Genomic DNA, 20,741 nt, shown 5'->3' with positions numbered 1-20,741 from the left:
GCCAGATCACGATGGAACCAAACGACCACTGCACTCCGCAGTCCTCATATCTATCACGTGACCGGGCGATGCTGAACTGAGGGCAACAGACGGGTTGAAGGCTTAATTATGCATGTAGTGAATTAAGAAAAGTAATGCGTCGTCTATTACTTTGAATGTTACGTAAATGTACATGTCTTATTCAATTTCCCTTCACATAGGTTTTGTAAGTTGTAAAAAGAATCTGTTAATCCATACTATGTTTTAATGCGATTGTTAAATTATTATGGTAACTAATGTAATCATTTGTACGGTATTATTTGGATAGTAAATTATGATAAATAAATCCTCTATCAATGAATATATTATTATACATTTTGGTGCATCAATTAAATGTAGATTATTTAATTACAATTTTAAACGCAGGTAGATAGAATATACATATTCAGAAGGTTTCAAATTATTACTGCTTTTTGTTCAAACATTTGTCATAAATTCAATGAATTGATTAATTATTTATTTATATGATTTGTTATTTGAATGTTTAATTCACTGTCACACACAAGTTTCCTAACACAATAATCTTTATAAGGGATATATTACTATCATATAATTGTGTATTAAATGTTTTTGAGTATACGTGGATATTTCAAGTTTATTAATTTTGTTTAAAATGCATATCGGAAAAAGAACAAGTAAGAGCTCATAAAAATAAAAAGTACTGTAACAGTGGTGTACTGTAACACTTATAGTTATAATGCCTATGATTCAATAGACATAAACCAGCTCGCTTTAGTGAATATTTCGATGTTTACGTCGATTTTAAAAGTATTTAAAATGTCAATGAACAATTATGAAATAAAACTGACGAAGAGTTTACAAATAAACAGATCACTCGAACATAAACCCAGAAACTGTATAAAGCGGGTTAATCAATGTGTACGCAACACTCTAGCAATTGGACATCGACACTGATCAAACGACGTAACAAAAACGAACAAAGAAATCAATTCGTTTTTGTGTTTCTACTAACTATTATTAGTTACATAACATTACATTCACATAACGTTAATAAGAACGTTAGGCTTGTCAATCACTATAAAATGTCATATCACAGTTTTGTGGCGATTGTTTATTTTGTTATCAATAAACGAAAAAAGTCTCCAAGGTTAATATTGCAATACAAGTAATCTAAAAATTGATTAAAAACTAAAAATACAAGAAAATGTATTTTTAAAAGGGTTGAAAATGACCACGTTCGTATATTTACTCAAATTAAGAAGGTTGCGTGAAGAAACGTTTGAGTAAAAAATAATGATTCCGGCCAGGATCGAACTGGCGACCTTCTGCGTGTAAAGCAGATGTGATAACCACTACACCACGGAACCGCTGTGATGACTGCAGAACTCGCTTTCTCTCTCAGTCATGCCAGAGAGTATGTTCCAAATTGGAGCTATTCAAACATACAACACAAATACTGTACGTTCGATTAATAAATAAAATATTCATGAAAAGGTCGGCGAGTTTGTATTTACTTTGTCAGTGTTTCGGTAATCACGTTAGTCTGTTTATGAACAGACGTGAAGCGTTCGTTCAATCGGCAACACATTGATTAAGCGCTTTGAGTGTACGATTAAGTGAATCATCTGTATTATCCTACCGACTGGTTGTTTGTTTAAATGATACGACTGAAATAATTTACTGACATTTATTTCCACGAAGTAAACGTACTACTTAATATATAAAGTGAAACGTTATTTAGTAAACCTTTTGATTAAAATTTACTGAAAGAATACATACAATTTGTGGAGATATTTCAATACGTGGTATCAATGAGAATGATTTAAACATAAAACAAATAATATTTAAGTATACACGTGCATATAAAAATCAGAATCATCCAGACTCAATTGTGATTTAATTTATTCTTTATTTGTTTCAATAGCTTTCAACGTTTGCAACAATTATTATTCTCGCTCTCTTGCCGCGTGCAATTTAAAATTGTAACATACAAGTCGAATTATCTTATTACAAAATTTTACAAAATGTACAAAATGTTTAAATATTGTTAAATTTATAATTTAAAAATCTTAACCATCCCGTGTAAACCGGAATTCAACGATCTTTAGAAAAGTTGTATATTGCATTAGAAATAAACAACGAATTATTGTTAAGAAAAACTAGAGGACCCATGCTGCTCCGCAGCGTTAAAATAATTATTATATCCGAGAAATAATCAAATTTATAATTTTTGATTGAGTAATACAGTATCTTGAGCTTAACTGATTCAAACGATCAATAGCTCAAATTAAATCCTATAATTTACTGATTATTTTGTGTCTAAAACATATAGAAAACATGAATAATACTGGATCTATTGATTTTTAACCATATTAAAACATTATGAAAATTAATTTGTATATTGGTTATTCACCTTGCGTTTGCTTGAAACTCGTCCGATTTGAACAACTAATAGCTTAAATGAAATCCAGTATTTAACTGAAGGTTCTTAGACTAAAATAAATAGGATTATAAATGTATAACTAATAAAGGTACATCTTAAATTGAAGTAAGATTTATAAAATAAATAAAACTAGGTGAATCCCGTCGAAATCGACGGTTACTCTTGAGGTTTTACGTAAATTCAGCTAACTGCGATGGATAGAGATAAGTTATTAAAATCTTAGAGAGGAAAAACATAATTATGATTAAGACGATACATTAAAAAACGTAATTGATGAATTCGTTAAATTCAATATTTTCTGTCCTTTCATCGGCTTTAGGTTGCCCAAAAGGCAATTCAGGAGTCTTACAATTGTTTCTTGTTAATGAATTTTGTTCATGTTAAAGCCTTTTTCACTATATGGGGAAAGGAGTTCATACAATTGGTCTGTCATCTGACGGAAAGAATCAATATTACTAAAATAACTGGTTCTATCTGCTTTGGGACAATCATTCAAATCGTATTTGGGTTGTATAAGTGAATCACCATATTTGGTCATAAAAATACAGAATTTTATCAGCGGGAGGCACATTAAATCTTTTTTGCATTTGATAAAAATATCTGATTCTCCAGAGAGCAGTAACATTCTTACTTCGATCCAAGCAATTTTAATTCCTTCTCTTGCCACATATCGACCATCGACCCATGTATTTAATCATCCTGTACTTACTTGCTTATTGATTAACTTATGGGGTAGTTTTGCAATGGCCATATCGATCACATAAAGCTGTGCATGTATTTCGTGGATGGAATGAACCATAATTGTAGGAAGTTTTACCACAAATCTTGAACATTTGCGGAACCAAATCCATAACCTAGTCCAGCCTTGGTAACAAATTATGCAAATGCGATGAGATGTGATGGCACTGGTGTTTCCGAATGTTTTGTATGTAGTGAGGTTTAGAAGCGTTGTTCGACCTAGCTAGATGTGTACACCAAAGTAAAAACCCTGTACAAAGTTTTTTAAATACCTGAATTGACATTAATTTACCTACTTCACCTAAACCATAGATGAAACATACTCCGTAGTTAGTCTATTCCAAAACTTGAACACAGTTCTCAATCTCCTCATCTATGACACAATTTTCAACCCGATTATCGAGAACTTTTATACCAATAAATGAATTTCTGGTCTTCTTTCTTGGATTCAATACTATTCTTGAACCTTACAATATGTATAAGCTAACCCGATAAGGAATAATTATATGTCCCTTTTAAACTGATGTCACACTGATTTCATAATTTCAAATTTTTTAAGAGCAATAAAGCATACATTTTTAAACAACACATTTAAAACGTATCATAAATTCATCATTTTGTTTAAACTATAAAAAACTTGCCATGCAATGGAGAATCAATTTAAAATCATAAATAATAATGTGTAAACATTTAATTTTGACAGTTTCAGTAGACCTTTGAATACAATTTTTAATATTAACAGCTGGTTGATTAAAAGTAGTGTAAAATTATCCATATGGTCGTAATGTAAACAAAACTGCTGGGTGAACTTTAAAGGCCTCTGGGGTAAAGCCCCAAGGAAATTTACCTTGTTTCTCTTTTGAGGGCTCACCTACAGACCAATACCTTACATTAGACACCCCTACCAAGTTTCTACACTCAGCCGTTCTCTCAAATTAGCTTTGACAAAACCCCCGTTTTTCCTCCATAAGAATAACATGGGATGGGAATTTAAAGGCCACTGGGGCAGGGGCCCGAGGGAATTTACCACGTTTCTCTTTAGATGGCTCATCTACAGACCAAGACCTTTCTTTAGAAACCCCTACCGAGTTTCTACGCCCAGCCGTTCTCTCAAATTAGCTGTCACAAAGAAAAACAGTTTCAAATTAATATATAGATTATGTGTTCTGGTCGTGTAATACTGTAGGTAAATATTTGTAGATGATTGATGGCAAATTTGTGCGTGCATATACCTTCAATTCGAGAAAAAACAACCAAATTTTTTAATATATAAGATAATATATTGAATGTCAATTGAAAGTTGACTATTGTTAAGCCTCATTGCAATACATATTGTTTTGCTTGACATGTAGGATTCTCAGAAGTCTACTATCACCCGGTCACGTGATATGAGGACTGCGGAGATCGTTTGGTCTCATCGTGATCTGGCCAAGGTTAGGTGAATCCTACGACAAGAATACCGTATTACAGATGTAACATCTATTACGCCGTGACAAAACAATAAGAATCAAGAATTCTAATTGAGTGAAACTTAAATCATATATGCAACTCATTTAGTAAACAGGTTTCCCTATAAATAAAATGCATGTTAATTTCTTGCCGTGCTGCTCGTATGTCTTTGTGACATAAAATGTTGATTAATATAATTAATGTGAGTGTTATCATAGAAAAAAGATATTTTTGTCTATGGTTTTATTCAGGAAAATATGTTTTCTTTGATATCTTGAAAACTATAACAGTTACGGACAAGGTTATTGGAATCGGCATACCTTCAACATAATGCTGTTTGACATAGTAATATTTAACAATGGTTGAGGTTTGACTGGCTATGTAATTACTTGAAAAAAATATTTTTGGTGATATTGTTGTAAAATTGTATATCTTAGTAAAGTTTGGTTCACATGGAATGTAAAATATTGATCAGAATAAAGGTATCTGTATTTTCAAGAAATATTTAGGGCATTCAAAATGGTACTAAATATTTCCTATAATGAGCAACCATTTTTAAACGAACAAAAGTAAACAAATTCTGATTCCACTAAAATGTCTGTATAAACATGAGCTTTTATATTATGCATAGTATAACATATTTTAGTACTGTGTTTAAAAGATTTGAGCCAGTTAACCTCTTGTTAATGTCTGCATGCATGAAAATTAAAGTAAACGGTGTAGAATACTAAGCGGTGTTTTGACGAGTTTTTAAAAATAATAATTTTCCAATTATGTAAATACGTTATTTGTTAGTAATGAAATATTTATAGATTATTTGTATCATTTGGCCTATTTCAATAATATAATCTAAATTTTAAACACAAACCGCAGACATTATAATCGGATTTCATCTTAAAACTTTATTAAATCTCAGTCAAGAGGATTGAAACTTAAAGAATCAAACTTTACTTAATTGAAAATGTAGACTAAAATAAAACATGCTCTTGTTGGGATTGAATATCTCATTAGCTATGTACAACCTAATTGGATTTATTGTTATCTTAACTTACGTTATACGTTTAAGAATTAGTGTAGATGCAACAAATATAAATAATACATAAACATTATATACCTAATACAGAATTAAGACGTCAATGTATTTTTCAGGCCGGTTTTTGGTAACTTTGACACGTTATATAAGTTCAACAGCAATCAAGAAATTTCATTTTACAACCACCATTTTGAAATTTTGAATTGAACCAGGTTAATTCTGTTTATACATATGTATCTTGTACCTTAGCATGTATACTAAGTTGCATTAATATCAGTTTAATTAATATTAATATTAGATTAACATTAATATCATAAGAATTCAAAGATAATAAAAAAAAATACTAAGTGGCATTTATATGTTTAATGTTGAAAAAAATATACATATTTTTTCTTCATTTTAATCAAATACTTATTTTCCAAGCTTAGCTTCCCTTAATATACGCATGTGTTTTAATAAAAAATTATGTTTTACATTTTTACTACGATCCGGTCTTGATTTAGATTATTACCGCAAAACATTATATCGTATTGAAAAGATTACTTACATCCATAATGCTCTACAGAATTGCTTTGTTTGCTGCACTCACCTGAAAATAAATTATTGTTAAATTACATTAATAAACATAATTACAAATAAGACTAACTTAAGTTTGTAGGACTACTAATGCAAATGAACGTACAATCAACCAGACGCGAATTTGTTTATAAATCCCTTTAAACAAAATAACAAATATTACAATGTTAATATTAATATCCATAGGACTCGATTGGAACACTGTTTGAAGATTTGTATTTTATTGTTGATATTTTCGAACAATACTCTAAAAATGTTTCATCATTTAACTGGCTTATAGTATAGGTAATTAATGTATTGTTTGATAATTATTGTATGGATAAATTATTATAAAGCCGGTTTCCAACAAAGCAAACAGAGTGATACTAATTAATTACAATGCTTGAAAAAACTATAGCATATTGGACGGGATGAAGAACCGTATTGTAAAAAGCATCTTTACTGAAAATACTGATGGTGAAGAATCTTTTAACTAAATTAATAAATGTAGGTGTATCCCAATAAAGATTTTTTCATATAGTGCATCTGTATGTGTACTATAATTGCCTTAAGTATCTATAAGTGCACTTATTAACAAGTAATAACTTGAAGAAACAATTAATAACGATACCAGTTTCAATTCCATCAGAGACTTCATAACGCCCAACAGCGCTTGCTAACGAAAATATGTATAGACGGGATACAGCTAAAAGTGATACTCTACTATATATAATTATGTTAAGTAGGGTTTGTTCAATATTTTAAGTTGGTATTACTCTATCACAGGCCTTGTATTTTATAACATCAGTGAATGGAATACGTTTCACGATTTCAAGTTTCTTGATTATTATTATTTCTTGGTTTCTGTGTTTTGTATTACTGAACGCTTATCTTGTTCAATATAAATATCAAAACGGGTCCAAATTTTAAGGAATCTCAATATAATGATTGAGTACGAGTAATATTAGATAAGTTGAAAGTATTTTTCAATTAATACAAGAGAGATCTGAATTTTATAGTCAATAAATACTTTGAATTGACATCAGTCCCTTTGCTTTAATTACTGTAAAAGCACAGAGAGAGATAAATTGAAGATAACTTTAATCGAGACTGCTTTGCACGAACGTAATCCTGAAATAAAACCACATTCCAGCGTTCAAAAACACTTGAAACGACCAAAGCAAAATTAATCAACGTTTGGAGAAACCTAATCAATTAACTAATCCAATGAAATAGGAGGACCATCAATTAGATTCAATTGGTCAAACACTAAGTTCATTGGGTGGAATGTGCGACTAGTAGAGTATTCAACTCCTGGAATAAAACAAATCAATGTACTGTATTCATCTAATGTTAACATGTACAACTGGTTTTTAGTACTGATGCACAATACAGTAATTGTAATTATGTTTTTGGATGGAATATCCACTAATGTAACTCAAAATGTTTGTAAAAATATGTACATTTAAAAGAATCATCTTTATTATAATGAGGCATTAGAGTAACATCATTGATATTTAAATCTCTTTATATATTTTTCTTACATGTATATATGTAAGGAAATCTTTCAGATGCCACTGGACAATATATACATTAATAGTTGAATCGTAACCTTTAGTTTGACCAACAAAGGAGATTCCAATTGTAACAATTCGTATTTAGAATTTTACCCACAATATTGTGTCAAATGAAACAAATTTTGTAATATGTATTCCTGTTAGCCTCTTTTCATTGGCCTCTTTAGTAATTGAAAATGATGTATTACAATGATGCATTATAATACAAATACATGAATAATGTATTATGACGATATATACAAATAATTACATTTAAAGATCTTAATCTTATTATTGAGTTGACTACACTTGCGTTTTATTCTTCTCTAGGTAATTTAAATGTTAACTGGGTTGGAAGTTTAAACACATTATTTATTAGGCTACGGTGTAGCGGTACATCACTTAAGCGATTCGATTTTTATTTTATTAAATTTTCATCCATTGTTTATACCAAATAGAGATTTACAAACTCCTTTATATGACTTAACTTATCAAATGTTTTTTTCTCACGTTAAACAACTGCTCTAGATATGAATAACAGTCATCGATAATTATATTTTTACGACATATTACTAGATAATCTTGATTATAAATGTCTAAACCAAAGTTTGTAATCAGAAACATCTTATGCACGCTAGGTAAAAGGTGTATTCAATATCTACGTATAACTTTGAGTATTATGACAAACGTATTTATAATTGTATAGGTACGATAAGAATATATAGCTTGAACATATATCTGTAATCATAAGTCAAACATTCTTATGCCGACAAAACAAAATCTGCAGAATACCAGTAAAGTTGTAGAAATACCATGACACAAGAGGATGCGTAACTTTTCCAATATCGTTTGAGCGTGACGGTAAAGTCATGTTACTAGTTAGGGGCCCGTAAACTAGAGGCATTACCCGAAAACAAGGCACATGTATAAGCTTACTTTGCTATACGGTTACGGATACGTTACGGTTAGGTAGATTTTAAGATACTTATATCATAGGCACGTTAGGTAGGTTTTTCACCATAGGTAGAACGGTTTTTACTTTTAAGGCATTTTTACTGTAGCCAAAATAGTTCTAGTTATCAAAATGTTTGACATTCTAGTCTTATAATTTTTATCTTAAGAGAAAATGTTGTTTTTTTAAATCTTAGAAATAAAAAACATATTGAAATTGCTACCAAATAAAATTTGTATCGTGGTCTAACGGTAATCCAGGTTAATGATCTAAGTTAATAGGAATGCTACAAACATACGAATAATAAATCAACCTTTACACGATTTAAATGATTATAGTAATTAATTACAATGGTGTGATGGCAAAGAATAAAGATAGCAACAAAATTGAAAAAGAAAATCTTTTGCTGTTCATAATCTGTATAAAGAAGTCTAGACTAAGTATTATAGGTCACGATTTATAGTCATACGATTTTTGCAAATGTATGTCAGCTTATCTTGAAATTCAGATTGATTATGCATCCGGAAAATAATTGACTAAACGATTATTTATTTGTTCACGATTATCATAACTTATATACGTGCAGTATTCATACTTAAAAGTCCTAGACGCCTTTAAATAGGTACTTTATCCCAAGCTGTTACTACAGTATATATAAACTAAATAAATTGATCATCAAAGCAAAGCGTTATAAGGTTTACCTCAGTAGAATATTTGTTATATTATGACAACAAAGACATGAGGATAAAGACCACCACAGACGGCTTTTCACTTTGTCGCAGCAGCTAATCCCTTAATATGAAGGTCGTTATGTTTAACCCATGTTATTAAATATTCTTTAGAGGTACTCTTCTAATGAAAAATCCAATCAGAGGCGACATACCTCTGGTGCGAAATTATTAGGTTCCCATTGGCGTTTTTAAGTAATGTATTCATAACAAATGAGATCTATAACATCGAGAAAAAATATAATGACTATATGAACGCTCTACTCTCCAAATCAAAGATTAGGTTATTATCTAGTTTGATTTTATTTAGTGTAAGGTAAAATAAGGTGTATGTTTGTATTTTTACGACTTCAAATAATTTTTTAAAATCTTTAATATGTAACAATATTTTACACTCGTATTATTTATTACTGCAATAATTTAAAAACAATTTAAATAGTTCACTTTGATCCTTTAGAACAGTTTGCAACATCGTAATCGCAGTGATAGTAACACGAACATGTTGTATGAGACGCTCGTTCTGGGAAGAGGTTTGTGTCAGAATGTTTCGTAACTACCATCTCCCAATAACTGTCAGCCTCTCCTCACACTGACAGGGACAGATGACAGGGTAGACTGACAGCTGAAGCCTGACAGCAACCCCTAGGTTTGACGACTTGAATAAATCCTACACTTTTCTACCAGTTTCACCACATTCATACTTAAAATAAATTTGTCAATACAAATATACGTATAAAAGACAAATATAACTCACTCAATAACTAAATGTGCTATTGGCAAATAAGCAAGCAATAAGGATGCAATATGGATTGGGAAAATAAGGTTAAGCGTGTAAATCCAAGTAAAATTTGATACAGCAGGAATAGTATTCTAGCTAAAAACATTATGAAGGTTGTTCCAGAGGTCGTCCTAGTGGAAGGACAGTCATGTTTTTAATTGAATTATTCCCTAGTTTAGTGGTGTATTTAGTAGTCACATTAAATATGAACGAATCTTATAAAAATACATGTTATTTTAAGACCGTATCCGTGATATTTCCTCACATCATATAAACAAGCTTTTTAATTTAAAATTGTCATTAGCAAAGTCACGATGGGTTGTGCTAGTAGTTTATTCAGATACGTTTTGGACTAATGTAATGTTTACTTTTCATTTACGAGAATAGGTGCTGTACTTGTTCTTTCATTAGTTTATCAGTTAAACTTTTAAAAAACCTTTAAAATTTATGTTTATGTACACATTCTTACATGGCTAAACCGTGTTTAATCGGTATATTATAATCACTAACAATTATCCTCTACAATTTTGGGCAATTGTATGGATTGCATAGTAATTCTTTTTAATTTTTTATACAATATGAATACATAACAAAGATACAGTTAATAAAGGTGTAGCAGATATGCAAAATAAAGTAAAATGTCACTCACAGAAAGTCAGCAAACTAGTGTTGCGTGAGAAATCGTCGTTGAACAGATTTAGTTACGGTATTTTCATTACATAAATGTAAACAACTGGAACGTATTTATATCCATTCAGCTGTTACATTAACAATAATCACCCGTGGTCACGTGACATTGTATTATGTCGAATCAGCTGATTTCAATCAATACGTCTATCAACTGTTGCTTTACCTCTGATGTCCCTTTCGTTATGCTATTATTTTCTCCTCCTACGCATAGTTTAAGGAGAAAGTATTGTTTTCGTCAAAATTTTAGAGTTTGGGTTTTAAATAAAACATTCGTTTTGAAATTAAGATTTTTAATGGTGATTTTCCTATAACACCCAATAATATAACTGGGAAATTGGTTTTCACAAAAAACGGCTTTAACAATTTTGTAAAAAATGTCATATGTTACGGTCCTTATAATTCTAAACATGATGGTACAACCCTCAAATGTTGTAAAAATTACGTTTTAAAGGTTATAGCAACTTTTTCAATTCATTATCATAAGAGCTCCCACCGCTTACCCATGATAAAGAGTAGTTGACAAGTTAATGGCAGAAAGTATTTTTGTCAGATTGCTGATACAGTTTATTTAAAATTCTAACTGCTTTTGTGGAAGTAACAAAACGGTTTTCGCTCTTGTAAAGAATCTGGTATATAGTTATATTTTTAATTTACTTTCACATATATTTACCAAGAACTTACATTCCTAAAATAAAATAATTTAAATATTTTATTACGTTACATCTATATGCCTTTGTTACGGTATCTTAATGGAATTACCAAGAGCGATTAAATTAATGGTTGATAGTTTTAATTTTCCTTAAATAAAAATGGAAACCAAGTTCAAAATAATAAGTTTTTTAAAATTATAAAATCGATGATCTCTTTAAGTTTCTTTGGCTGTGCAGATGGGTTTAGTTGATAAACTATTACAACTTACTAACGATTTATGTCACGTATTCATTCTATTTTATAGTTTTTAAAACTGATTAGGTGGATTTTATTTATTACCTGCATGTTATATGACTAGTTACATATTTGTATTTAACACTCAGTGTTGATATAAAATCCATTCAACTGTAATGTTCCGCATTAGGGCAGATTGGTTGGGTTACCTGTAAGTTTTATAGACTTTCAGAACCTTTGGTTGTTCGGACAGGTCTACTTGATTACCTGTGAGTCAGTTGTAAATAGTTGATCAGGCCGATTTATCTGATTGCCAGGGTGTTTCAATAGTTGATCGCTGTGTCATGTTAGGAGTGTGCTGTGAGTAGCGTGCCATAGGCAATTCAACGTGTCACTATGATTGGCTGGGTTAACCTACAGACCTTATCAACATAATCAATTTATTGCTTTCAATCTAATGCTGTTAGCATGAACAAAGTAATTTTTTAAGTAGTTTGACTTTTTTGCGTACATTCAAACGAATTGTTTCGGTATATAATCATGCATAGTTCTCTTTTAAACTCTATTTGGGCAGTTTTAACATGTTTTATATTCCGAAAGAAAGGTGTTTTGGACACCATCCGTAATAGTTATTTTACATAAATCAATGCAATACCTAAAACACTAGAGAAAAAAGTCTATAGACAAAATTCATGTTGGCAAAAAATTATGAATATAAAACATATAAGGAGTTTTATAATTGGCCACACCACACTTCACATACAAGCTGCGTGTGTGAGTCTGTAGGTAGACGGACGACCGTTGTTGGAGTTATACGGATGTTGCCATCAAATAATTAACTCATAGCGTTGGTCATCCTACAACAGACTGGCCTACACGGACAACAACAATCAACAAACGAGCTAACAGATGAAGATGAACAGCTGACTAACCTGATAACTTCCATTAAATTGTAACATGAGAAAGTTCATAGCATGTTTAATGTAAGATGCGAGTCATAGGGAAAGAATGTTTACAAAGTCCTATACAGTATCGCCAAAATAATTCGGAATTATTGGATTCGGTGGTTCATGACTTATTTTACATTCGACGCTTTAGGATTTGGTGATACAGAATCACAGACTCATATATTACCTAATTATTAACTTATTCGATAGTAAGAACTTATCAATGTATTAACCATACTACTCAAATTGTTCAGATACATTTTGTCCGGAAAACATATAGCCGACATTGGAATTGTTTTGAACTCCTTAAAATTATTTGATTATTAGTTACATAAACTACTAGTTGGTATGTTAAAATGCAGTGAGACATTTAGCTTGTGAATTGTTTTTATTTACTACCTATAATAAACGATCCATGCTTGCTGTGTTTTTTTATGTTTGGAAAAGCTCAGGGACTTAATATTAATTCAAATCTTAAAAGCCAGAGGCTAGTAGCTTGTATAAACAAACACTACTTTACAGCGATCCATCTGTTGTCTGGCTTGGACATTGTCTTAACGACCAAACACTTGGAAACAAATGAAGCCGTCATGACTTTGAAAGTAAATGTCTTCACTACAGTGTTGCCACAAGTCGGTGTTTTACAACAGACCCGAGTAAGCCACTTACTGTTGAGTCTTTCATCTTGACAATAATCCCACATGTTATACTGGACGTGCGAATATACGATTACAAATTGAATAAACATAAACTAATACGTGGTTGTTAAATGTATTGTGACATAGAGCAATCTATTAAATGTTATAAGTTATGCTTCCCTAAACACCACATAGAGGATAAATAAAACATTTTGACATAAGGGAAAGGTACCATAAATGTAAATCTAAAGGCAACATGGAAACATTTTATTTTTCACAACAAGAGAAACGTTGACCATTTACATATCTCAGTGCTACCGCATACATGTCCATATTAAGCCAGTTGTCAGCAATGCCCAGCAGCTACGCCTCGCAGCAGTTCCAAGGGCTGAAGGCTGTGGGATGCAGATTGGGTTAGTTTGCCGTTTGAAGGGTCGCTCCAGCGAGGCTATGTTTACCATCTCAAAGGCTCCACTACTTCCCCGCTGACTTCCTACCCTTTCATGGGTTCTTATTGCTTATATGAAACATCGCATTACATTTCGCTTTTAACTAACGCAATATTAGGTTCATTCGTTTTATTGTTTGTTTTACGGTACATACTCGTAGGTAAATGTAACCTCTGTAAATTATTAACCAAGCTATTTTGAGCTACGCTAATACATGTAAATTTTAACTTAGGTAAATCAAAATTCGGTTATTGATATCCCAATTTTGAGTGGACTTTGCAAGTACGGTACCATTCTTATAACGTATGACGATGATTTTTCCTATATTATAAGGTAACATTTACCACCGGATATCATGAACTTTTGTCTTAACTGTCACCGATACGACATTCACCTACGTCTGCATGGCTCTCCTGTAATAACTAACGCGTTAAGTTGAATGTTGGTTTGGTAGAGCAGAAAGTCGGCGATATATTTCGGCGGGTAGATGGATGGACGAGATAATGTGCACGGTCTGTACCCTGCACAATGTTATGTAATGGATCGCTGGGGTTATTAATAGTCAGATACTGTATTGAGAGTGCCGCGGTGGGCTGTGTGCGTGGGTGTAGGGGAGCCTTTATTGTATCTCGGCACGCGAACCAAACCTCCCTTATCAGACCTACCTACGACGTTCTTCCTCGGACTTCTTCATTAAGCTTCGACGAGATATTTAAGGAAACTAGTTCATTTGCAAGTCGCTCACGAATTGACAGCACAGCACTTACATATGTTATGGCCAAAGTGTAAATTTGTAAGTAATGTATTCCCATAAATAGCGGCCTAATTGACTGTAATCAGCACGAAATATTTAGTAAAATACTAAACATTTTTATAAAACTAATGGACTTATAACGCACTCAATCATAGTTTAGCTAACAATTGCAAAATTTAAATAACCAAAAATTAACAAAACTAGTCATTTTTATAAAATATAAATGTTTTCTTCATTTAGAAAAGAGCCACTACGCAAGTAAAAAGCTGTGTTCAGGCTCATCAGAATCGTGAACTGCACATTGAATTGTACGTGAGTACGTGAACTGTACATAGCTTGTCAGTAAGAGTCAATGCTGTTTCCATTAAATAATATACAAACTTTATCTCCAGAGTTTTTTTTCGACACACAAATACAAGGTTTATTAAGTAAATTCCCACAAAAGTGAGTGGATTAAATAATAATTCCAACAGAACTGCAGAAACTACTCATAAAATCATAATTTAGGTTAAGTGCACGACACAAAGCGTTTCAGAAATTGCTTAGGTTACTACCTATAAAATGAAGTTATCTAGGCGTTTTCTTTCAAAGTCCATGATCAAAACTAGTCTTGTTTCTAGGAATCCATTAACCATCACTTAACATTGGCGTGTTTGAAGCAAGGGTTTATGCACTCAAAAGAGGGTGAAGGTTGGTGACAAGGGGGGAGTAGAGGAGGTAAGGAACTTTTACTGTGGTATTGCGTCTGAAATAATAATGTCTTGATGGCGAAGTTGTTTCCAGATTTGTTTCCTTGCTTTATACAATCTGTGCACATAATGTTGAGCTGATCTTTCACGAGACTGTAACGGTTGGGTTTTCAGCATTTCAATCTAAACCTTTTAGTAAAATGCATTCAACTTACGTAGACTTTTTTAGGTTGTAAACGTTTATAAATTTTATTTACCCATGTTACAGTACGGACTGACAATTATTTTCATTTTAATGTATGGCTCTATTTTCTTACAGACATTACCATTTCATTTTTAAGAAAAAGTTTGAGATGTATGAGACAAAAATCAATGTTTTAGACTAGCAGACAACTTGGAGTTTGATGATTGCTAGGTTAGTATCTCTTACGAGAGGGTGGGGTCGATTTCCGGAGTATCCCCAAATACTTTGGGGGTTTGGACCGCTTCTCTTGTGGAAAAGGCCACGGAAATAGACATAAACCAAAAACCCGTTGAATTCCAGTAGAAAAGTTTGAAGGAAATGTTCGTTACAGGTATACATTGTAATCTAGGTTGTACTGTAGAAACGTTGTCAATCTTTTATTGCTCGTATGATGGTAATCCATCATAGGTCTTATGGTAAGACTTGGACAAGAGACCACTTTAATTTTTTCGTTTTGACGTCCCCAGAAGCCAAAAATACCATCCGTTTGGATTCTTAAATATGTATACATGTCCTATAGCACGATAATTCAATGAAATGTCATCTGATTTTAACGATATTTGATACAAACCTACATTTATTCGAACGAGTTCCTGCAACCATAATCGGGCCATGGGAACTGAGTTTCATGGGGTAGTTTTTCTCTAAGCCATTTTGTAGGGATCAAAAGAATAAGTTTTTCGTATTTGTACAATAATTATGGGTTACGGAGAAATAAACAAAAAATATATTAGTTTTAATTTCTATGTTATTTTTTAGGGGTATGAGTAAACTGTTGCTGTTTGTTGTTCATGGGTATATTTTGATCTAACTTGGCAAATGTATTTATTTAAACTAATCTATTGACCTTTTACTAAAAAAACTAACTTTATTTACCTCCCCGAAGTAGCAAACCTAAGGGTTCTTAACCCAATTCTATTTAAAAAGGGAATGTTTAAGGATGTTTTATTTAAGTGAAAATCCAATCAGAAAAAAAATTCGCTTATTTTGCAGGTTTACTGAGGATAGGGGTTTTTATCTTTCCGTGTAAGACAGTGACTTCCATCTTGCAAGACTGTTTACGACAAACCTTTACATGTTTGCTACTACAATTATTTTCTGTCAATATGTTTACATCTATTATAGCTGGATGTTAAGTTACATTTTAACTCCAGCCGAAAATATTTAGGAAATATTTGAATAAATAAATAAATAAAAATAAAAGTTTTTGATGACTACCAAAACTTGATAAAAATATGTAAAACAGTTGTGAGTAAGGCCGCCGTATCTCTTATGATATCTCGTAGTTTTGAACGCTGTGTGGCAGTGGTATCTCATAGATATGCGGGCGAGACGTTGCAAGGGGTCTAAGCGTAAGCCTATTTAGATCTGTTATCTCTCTTTACATGATACTCCTTTACTTAGCACGCGACTTTGGAATGGCCCTGTTGTAAGCTGCGTTTCTGTTACAATAAGGTGCTTACATTCTACAAAGGCATTTATAAACAATCAGTATAATCTGGATTCGAAAATTCAACAGTTACAGGTTTTATCCGTGCAAATATTTAAAGGCAATAATTTATGGAAGTGTAAGCCACCGGATGTACTGAATAACGTAATACAATTGTACACAATCCGCCAAAGTACTTTTCACCAAGCGCATTGATAATTTTTTGCACACAGGAAAATAATGTTTTGCAGCCTAAGCAAATGTTATGCAATTGTACACTACAGTACAGTGATTTCTCCGCGGTCGTGCACGATTTTCACTTTTTCGCCGTCACCATAGGAGGTGTAGGCTACACGATTCCTCTGCGTCGCGGATGTTGTCTGTTATTTTGTCCCGTCCACGGTAGACGAAGAAGATGATGTCCCGTAAACGTTGAAGTTCGATTTCACCATAGGAGACGCTCACGATGCAATCGTGATCGAGGATGATTACACAATTATTTTATAATACGTTTAAAAGCAAACCGATTTAGATTTGACTAGAAGTAAATAAACCTGCCCTGAATGCCAAAAATCAAACAATTTATTCGGTCCCCTAGGCTTATTCGCCGATCGAATCGTCAAAAAGAAAGAGATTAATATATCGATTTGACTCAATACCAGGTGTATTGTTGTATTTCTAAATTTCCTAAGCTTCAGCCACCATAGAATCAAAATAGAGGGCCTCATTGATGGGAGCCCGCAACAACCACACTTATTTTCCGTAGAATGGTTTAGTTAATAAAAAAACTATACATATAAACAAAAAGTATATTATACATGTTTGATTATAATATACTATTATATTATTATATCATATTGTAATATTGTTATATTTTTCGATATTACATAAAATGTAATAAATTATGTAACAAAAAATAAAGATAATAGACCAACGTGTAGGCTTGCATTCATTAGAACATTTATAAGTGATATATTTCGATCAAGTTCAAACTTGTTTTTGAAGCTCGCTTAAGTTGAAAGAGTTTTATCCTTGAATTTCCATATGTTTAGCATTTGGCACGAGAGCGGAGGTTTGATGCTGCTATAAAGCTGTATCACGGACGGCTGTTCTGACCGTCGCTCCAGATAAAATAAACATATTGGAAGGTTGTTACTAGTCTATTCTCAATCGAATACAGTGGTTTTAAAGTAAATAGGGTTATTTATTTTAGAGATAGAAATATAGACCAGGATTTCCTAAACATAATTTATATTGATGTATAAATGTATTTAACACATCGAAAATAATTCTTTAAAACTGGTAAGCTTTAAATAGCTGAAACAAAATTATATTTAAAACAAGTAAATTTAGAACTATTTGTACTGTCCCATGTCAAAATTTAATTTTAACTAAAAAAACCCCAATTTCAAAATTTAACCCATTATACTGTATAAACTAACTAGCAAACCATCTTTCTATGTAGAATATCTACAATCACTGCATGAAAATTACTCCGATTCCAAGAAAAATGTTTAGTTCCAAGTTAAATGCTTATAATATACAGATTAATTTTGTTATTGATGGCTTGAGTACGTAGGCCTTTACATGTATAACACTTATATGTAATTTTTTTAGCTAAGAGAATGGTTTAGACCAAATTCAAATGAACTTGTACAACTATTTGCCAAAAAAATATTATTCTGAAAATAAATTGGTTTGAAAAAATAAGAAATGATGGTGTCTAGAATGAAATAAGCCGCACAAACGAGTGGTGACCACTCCATAGTAATTTTGTGGCCACTGCCTTAAATTTAGAATCCACATTTCGTAGTTCGTGATTCTTGGAATCATCTAGGTGACAAATAAGACAGTGATTTCTGTTATCAGCAGATGACCTGTCATACGTTAGCCTTATCAAGTCATCAAGCTGCTGGGTGTGATGGCTCAAGACACGACATACGCCCATCGTGTCCTGGGTGTGACTTAGAATTATTAGATAACATCGTATTTCTCACTAACGGCCACTTCTATAGGCCCATCAGGTCGAGAGATATGTTCAGTATCACATTACGCGCTGTATGTGCCTCCGACATGCCAAGCACCACGCGTATATACTCCACTAGGTAGGCGATTTCAACTACTTAACTACTTCATTTTCCTCATGACATTGGGTATTGTCTTATAAGTTTTTTTGTCTATGAAATTTAATCTAAACAAAATATTAGTATGGCTTGAATAAGCTGGTTTATGAACTTTGATACCTGAACTATTTATGTTTTAAATCCTGTATATTTTAGACTCTTAATCAATGTATCAAGGGTTTAATGTATTTAAACTAACCGATGGAATTTAAATCAAATTTTTACCTTGAGAATTGTTGCGTGACATGATAAAATGTTTGAATAAATAAATTATGCTTTAGTCGATTCATTTGGATTCACTGTGAAAACTCTTTGGAAAGAATACAGGACTGTATTACTTAAGTCACTCCATTAGGAAAAACCCGGACTCGTAATCTGTGCCATTATGTTATATGACGTAATATGGCTATGCTAAATGGGTTTATGTCTTATGTAAGTGAATTTACGAATAAACTAATAATACATTTTTATTTCTCTTTGAAATATAGTGACTGTGCACGCTGTGACAATACACGCTGGAAAGTGCTGTTTGGGGAACAATACAAAATTATGAAAAAACTAAAAACTGTAACTTTTTTATCATTGTACGTGTTATTAAATGCACAGTAGGTAAATAAAAATGCTTTTAATAACACTCTAGAAACATATATACACTTATACTGTTAACTCATGATGTCATTCGCTTATCACTGGAGTGTCCAATCGTTTACACACTTTATGCATTTTCCTCCTGATGAGTTAACAGTGTAAGAGTAAACATATGTTTCAAGAGTGTTATTATACGTGTTTATGTACTTGCTGTAAAAGTTTACAATCCTGAGGCTTTTCCTGTCGCAATTTTTACACAGGATATATACATTTTCTGCATAAATTTTCAAGTGCAAGACAGAACAGTTGTTACATTTTTCTTTGGAAAACGCAGTAACGATGGTTTTTTAAGGTACTCCAAGGTAAATCCATCCAAGGCATTATTGACAGAAGTGGATGGATAATAATAATAAACACATAGATCTTGTATAAACAGTACCTAGTCTTTTACTACACAACTCACATTGCTTATAAGTTGAACACAGGTTAAGAACTGCTAAACTAAACAAAAAAAAAAAAAAAAAATACACTAAAATTCTAAGATACCCTAAATTGTGGATTTCCGTGACTTTGTATATACATATATTAAAACAGGTTTGAATTAACACAGTTAATTTATTGCACGTTCCAAGTTCCAACACTCTAAGAAGTGGAAGGAGAGTATCTTAATCTTAGGTCAGCAAGGTGGTGGGGAAGGCACGACACCATCGCATTTCTACCCCTAGGTCACATCTACTGATAACCCAGCAGACATATGGCTTCCGCCTCCCGGAGTGTTATTGTCGTGTAGATAGCGGCCTAAAATTACCAAGATGAATTGTATTCAAGAAAATTAGGACACTAAGGTGAAATAAGGGCATTATGCAGAAATCCCTCAGATTCAAAACACTCACTTGCATATTCACTCTTTTAGTTAAAGTTAAAACGCATTCGTATTGAAATTAGGGTTCACAAACTATTATACATCTTGCCTAAACTTTAAAAAATACTGAGAGATGTTCGTGCATTTTTGATATTACTAATACTCGTTAAACATATTTAATAGTATGGTATACAAGTAGTTTATAAGTTAT

At 32.0% G+C, this 20,741-nt stretch overlaps 1 non-coding gene across 1 annotated transcript; it reads right to left on the bottom strand.

Annotated features, from left to right (window-relative positions):
• Window positions 1-1,294: 1,294 nt before the first annotated feature.
• Window positions 1,295-1,367, bottom strand: Trnav-uac (transfer RNA valine (anticodon UAC)). The gene has a single exon. It is a non-coding gene; the product is annotated as a tRNA-Val (tRNA).
• Window positions 1,368-20,741: the final 19,374 nt, after the last annotated feature.

Source organism: Macrosteles quadrilineatus, unplaced genomic scaffold, assembly GCF_028750875.1.
Source record: "Macrosteles quadrilineatus isolate MER2022 unplaced genomic scaffold, UCM_ALF_1.0 Scaffold_13__1_contigs__length_4303367, whole genome shotgun sequence".
Lineage (NCBI taxonomy): Eukaryota > Metazoa > Arthropoda > Insecta > Hemiptera > Cicadellidae > Macrosteles > Macrosteles quadrilineatus.
Note: the sequence above shows the minus strand (reverse complement) of the source record. Positions and strands in the feature narration are given on the sequence as shown.